The sequence below is a fragment of the Pogona vitticeps genome, chromosome 4 (assembly GCF_051106095.1).
Source record: "Pogona vitticeps strain Pit_001003342236 chromosome 4, PviZW2.1, whole genome shotgun sequence".
NCBI lineage: Eukaryota > Metazoa > Chordata > Lepidosauria > Squamata > Agamidae > Pogona > Pogona vitticeps.
In genome coordinates, this window is record NC_135786.1 from 9,796,145 (window position 1) to 9,802,144 (window position 6,000).

Here is a 6,000-nt window from a genome sequence, read left to right on the forward strand (position 1 = left end):
CAACATCAGAAACTATGTCCCTAAGAGCAATGCCATTGTTTTTAAAGTGCAAGTTCTCTAGAGGAAAAACTCACAAAAACAAGGGATCCAAAAAAATTCCCCCATCTGCATTATTATTAAAAGTATGAAGGCCCCCCTCTCATTTTGCACTTCACCTCTATTCAGCTTGAAACAGTTTGCTGCATTCAGACACACTCACTCAACACTGTGCTGGGTAGCGTCCTATCTTAGACTACGGAGAAGGCTGTTTAGAATTCTGCACGCAACTTTATGAAAAAGTAGCTGAAAACACCAAAACTACCTGCAGGGACTATGGCTCCAAATTTCAGAATTCAACTAATATTTGGGTGGCCCCAATGATCCTGTCCAATTGAATTCATCTCAAAGCAAAGCCTAAAATGAATTTGGGGATTCCTCGTTTGGGCAGAATGTTGGACGAACTGGGGGGGAAATCCTAGAAGAATTTCCAGGTAGCAAAGTGATTCCCCATGCAAAATTGTACATGGCAACTCAGAGATACCCCCATTTCCCCGATAGGGAATTTCATGGAGAATGTGCAGGTTCTTCCCCATGCTCTTTAGGAATTGACTCTTTTCTAGGATGACCGGTAAAGCCAAGAATATTTTAACAAGAGAAAGAAAATCGATCAGGAAAGCTTTGCACCTTTCCTTATCCATTTGTTCTAATTCTACAGGGCAACGTGGGAGAGATATCTCTGTGTGCAATTGATGGATAAGATAAGGCTTGAGCGTTCCATGGTGACATTGCAACTAAGGTCGAGGGAATGACAGATGCTCACTTATCAGCTTCTATTGAGCATATAGAGTAGTGGTCATGAGACTCTGAATGAAAATGGATAGTGATTTCTCCAAAGCCTTAGGCATATTTCCGCTGGAGGCTTGTTCATATGACCCTTAATTTGTTGTTGTTGTTAAAATCAACTTGCAGTCATGTACACTAGATACTATGCTTCAGGAACGCTTAGCTAGAGCTTTAAAATGTCACTTTTTGGACTACAGATGCCAGAATTCTGTAACACACTAGCAAGGGGATTCTGGGAGTTCTAGTTTTTTTAAAAAGTAACTTTTTCCAAATTGTGGGTTTAGGAAATATAGAAGGTTCTGTGTATGGGATAGACTTTTCTAGCACTTTTGGTTGGGCACTCTAGAAAATGAACAGTTGTACATACTGTACATATCATCTGTCATGAAGTTGCTTCTGAGTTATGATTACTCTAGTAGGGTTTTCAAGGCATGTGAAAGGTCCAAGGAGTGGCTTCCAATTGCCACTCAACCGCACTTGAGTTTCCATGGTTGAGCAATGATTTGAATCCAAGCCTCTTGAGTCCTGATTCAATTGTCTATCCACTACACTTCATTAGTATGGAACATTGGAAAGCAAAGCTGATCCTGAGAGACACAAAGTGACAGAAAAGACACAGTGATGGACTAGAACAGTGGTTCTTAACCTTTGTTACTCGGATGCTTTTGAACTGCAACTCCCAGAAACCCCAGTCAGGACAGCTGGTGGTGAAGGCTTCTGGGAGTTGCAGTCCAAAACTCCTGAGTAACCCAAGGTTAATAACCAGTGGACTAGAACTCAGGAGACCTAGCTTCAAGCTACAGCTCTGCAATGGGAAGTCAATGGGTGGCAGCAATGGTAAAGCAACTCCTTCAATATCTCAAATATCTTGAAGCCCCTATTAGTGTCATTATAGGTTGGATGAGTCTTGATGACACATAACAACAACAGAGATGTTATGTGATGAAACCCTGGAATGCTAGCAGTGCAGATCCATCTTCTATAATGAGAGAAAATGGAAGTGATTGGCAAGCAAAGTTTTTCGAGCATGGACCCAGAATCAATGGTAGCAGGAAACGTGGCTGGTAAAACAGCTCAACCCGAGACATTTTGTGTGCTTAACCACACGTGAGGCATAAATTAGGTGCACTCTCCATAGCGCCATGTCCATGCCTTGGATTTCAGTTCCCATTGTATCTTATAATTAGCAAAGGTCCTTGAGACTGATGGGGGTTAAAGCCCAATTTATCTTAAAGACCAACTATTTCCCACTGCTGTTATAAAAGGGAAACGTGCTCTAATGTTGATGGATAAAGACTACGGTTTTGTAGAACGGCAGCTTCTCTTGTAAAACATTCAAAGTAATTTTAAAAAAGGGTGTTGGGAGTTTTTCTTTGCTGCTTCACTAATTCCGTCCACAAAACTTACGCCTTCTCCATCTCAAGCACAACATTACATCTCTCACTGATTACCTGGGCTTACTCTTATCATCGCAACATTACTCACTGTTTTTCCACAATCAATAAACTGATCTCATTCAGGGTTCTTGGTTTCCAATCTGAACTGAAACGAGGCTTCTAGTGAGTCATATGGACTTAGCTACTGACAATGAGGTATAAAAATAAGGGTGTATGGGGCACAGACTTGTTTGAGAACGTGAACATATATGTATGTATGTATGTATGTATGTATGTATGTACACACACACACACACACACACACACACACACACACACACACACACAGTATTTAATGAATCTCAATAAAAATAAAATTAAAGAAAGGAACAATTCTAAGTCTGAAGTCGCACCAGGAAAGCCAAGGCCTGTCACACAGTTAAGTGTGCTGCTAAGCCTTGTGGTTTCAAAAGTTTTATACTTGCCTAACCCTGTCAAGTTGCAGATGCAGTTTAAAAGTACAGTTCAGTGCGACTTCCCGACTTCTGCCAGGGAAGAAGTGAAACTTTCCCTTGCAAAAAATGAGAGTGATGGTAAGGCTAGGAGAGTCACCTGCACCGCACACAGTTATGTGCATAGACAGATAGGTAGTTCAATACAGAGGTGTAGACACTAAAACACATATGCATACATAAGTACACCTGCATATGGGTGACTGTCCTTCATAGCAGGTCGCTCTGAAGAACACAGGAGCCCTATCAGTTGGCAACCTAAATTCAAATCCTTTTGTAAATGTCAGGTGGTTGGTTGGGGAAGCCCTGAAACATACTCTACTTCCTCTATAACGCAAATACAGCTGATCTCTCGCTCGCTCGCTCTGGACACGTGGACCTGCCATTCCTACACTGAGTATCCCCATATTCCGCCTCCTCCAAGAATTCAAGGAATGGACCAGCTTAAGAGCTAATAAAGTTTCCAGGGCCCTCTGAACTGCTCTGTTGCCCTCTCTGCTCACTGGCCCTTTTTCCTGAGTTCAGAGGAACCAGGCAGGTCCCGATTCGCGAAGGCAGGTCACCCCCCCATCAGGATGCGACCCCCCCAAGATTACGCCGAACGAAAGCAACGCGGGGGGGGGGGCGAGAGCGCGGTTTCCTCCGCCTCTCGGGGAGGTGCCCTCGGAAACTGCAGGTGGATGACCGAACATAACCCCCAAGAAGCCAGAGCCACCGCTGGCGCGCCTCCTCCCGGGGTGCGCAATTCAACGAAGCCATCCAAGCGCCCCAGACGCGCGCTCCCTCTCCCGTTGCGCCGCTGCGCCCCAGAAGCGCAGAACTCCCCGCTCGTGCAGCGGCGTCCGGGAATGCCCAGCTGCTCCAGGGGCGCGCCTGGGGCCCCGAAAGCAAAGACGCGTGTCTCCCCTCCGCGTTCCCACGTGCTCAGGCCGCCACCGCGCAGCGAATTCGGATCCTTTCAAGAGGCGACCTTCCCAAGGAGGCGTTTCTCGTGACTTCTCTCTGTCTAAAACAGCCAGTTCTTTACCGAGCAATCCCCTGTCGGTTTCAGACGACAGAAACGCGTCCTCTGAATTCGACTGGATCCTGGTTATTTCTCGATGCTGACAATGCTCAGCCGAGCAGGGATCTCCTTTTAAAACCAGCATTTATTGCCCCCCCCTTCCTCTCCCCGACTCCAAACCTGCTCCCTCTAGCCCAGGAGAGAAACACAGCGCTGTTTTCTCGCCTTTTTTCCTTCCCCAGACAGACGGGGGCTTTGTCTGCAGACCGATTCTCAAGGGCATGCAGAAAAGGGGAAAAAAGAAAAGAAAAAAGCCATGTGGTTTTCTAAGCAAGAGACCCTGGCACCTGCTCCTGGGTATGATTTGGGGCGGCGGCAGCGGCGGGGGGGGGGGAGAGATTTTCCGTTGTTTCTGCAAATCCCTCCTGTCTCCCCCACCTCTGCGATGCCCCGCCTGACGAAGAGTCCTGCAGGACTCCGAAGCTGGCGCCTGTTTCCAAGATTTTTGTTTGTCCACTAAAAGATCACCCATCCTTCGTCTCCAAACGTTTAAAGACCGGGGTTTATTTTTTCATCCTGCGTCTCAGTCCAGAGCAGAGGGAAGCGCCCAGGGAAACTAATAAAACAGGATTTCTAAGCGGGTGAAGGGTTCATCTCCAGGAACTTGGCTCTCTGGATCCTAAGAAGAGGATTAAGGGCAAATGGTGTGACTTCCGAAGGGTGTGCGCAGCGTACACCCATCCGACCAAGCCCCGTCCCCATACCATCCAGGCAAAAACTGGAGATCCTTAGGCAGAAGCCCGGGTCTGGCTTGGCGATGGCAGAAAAGGTTTTTAATATTTCAGCAAGGGAGAGATGAAAGATGGTTTGACCAAATGAAGGCTCCAGATAAACCTTTTCCCCTCCATCCGTTCCTCTCTACATCTTACATCCTCCACGTCCGTTACCGCAGCGCGAGTCACAGCATCTTCTCCGGTGAATGATGCTGCTGAATCATTTCAGAGCTTCTCGACTCCCCCCCCCCCCCGGTCGTCGTACAGATGTGTGGCAAACTCTTCCCCCGCTCCACCCCATCCACCCCACGTCCTCTCGGTCTCCAGGGCCTTGCGCCTTCCGACGCGCACCCAGGTTCTCATCACCAAACGCTGTTGGTAATCGGATGACTCCCCCCCCCCAAAAAGGGGGAGAGGTCTCCCTGTGTTTAGTCGGTTCTCTAGGCGCCCAGGGAGCCTCGCCCAAGCCGATGTGGGTCTCTTTATAGGCGCCAAGCCGGCATCTCTCACGTGTGAATTTCCTCCTGATCTTGGGAAGGACGCCGGCTTTTCTTCCCCAGATGCCTGCCATTCTTTAGATTTCTAGTCCCGCATCCGCCCACCAGCCAAGCGCGCACCTGGCTTCCATTTGTCTCGAGGTGCGCGCACACCCGAAGGGAGAGGACCCAAGGGTGCAGGCGGGTGGGGTGGGGGCCGCATCTTGCAGCTCCTTTCAAATCTAGCAGAAAGACGGGTTGCCCAACGCGCAGCTGCTCATCTATCCATTGATCCCTCCTTGCCTCCCAAATTCAAGTAATAACTCATGCAGATGGTGGCATCCTGCCTCCTATTGCCTGCACCATACCTTTCCCTCTTCAGTTTTAAACCTCCCCCTGCCCCCGCCACTTCCCACATGTACCTGTTTATTTGGGTCCTGGAGATGCTGCGCTTCTCTCCCTTAATCAGGTTTCCTTCCTCCCTTCTCTCTCTCTCTCTCTTTCTCCCCCCCCTCCCCTCCCTTCCATTCAGTCCATCAGTAATCCCACCCTACCAGTATGATTGATGTTCGGGCAAGCCAACGCCAGCGCTCCTGAGGTGGTGGCCTTATCTCGGCTCAGCCAATGGACGGAAAAGCCGGCATACACCTTGGAATCGAAAGTGACGGCTCCGCGGTTGACTCCGGGGACGAGCGAAAGGCCGCCGAAGGGAGAAGCAGCGGAGGCTGGGAGCGTCGGGAGGGAAGGGGAGAGTGGCCAGGAGAGGGGTGATGGGAAAGGGGGGAGCGGGAGGAGAGAGGAAAACAGAGGAGGAAGGGGGGGAGGCGAAGGGAAGGGAGGAAGGCAACGTGAAGTGGGAAGAGGACCACGCCTTGGTGATCCCTTCCTGAAAAAGAACCAAAAAAAAGAGAGATTTCCTCCCATGGCACAGATTGTGGAACTCCCTGCTACAAGATGTGGTGATTGCATGGATTCTGGGAGTATTAATTTTAAAAAAGCAGTTCCCCAAATTGTGAAAGGATGTTTGACAATGTCTGT

At 48.8% G+C, this 6,000-nt stretch overlaps 1 protein-coding gene across 1 annotated transcript in view; it reads right to left on the reverse strand.

Moving 5' to 3' along the window:
* The window catches only part of SLCO4A1 (solute carrier organic anion transporter family member 4A1), an 82,816-nt gene extending 77,319 nt beyond the window's left edge, over positions 1 to 5,497 (reverse strand). Inside the window, exon 1 of the mRNA XM_020804629.3 lies at positions 5,385 to 5,497. The gene's annotated coding sequence lies outside the window, so the exon portion shown is untranslated. The remainder of the gene's footprint in view (positions 1 to 5,384) is intronic.
* Between the last annotated feature and the right edge of the window lie 503 nt (positions 5,498 to 6,000).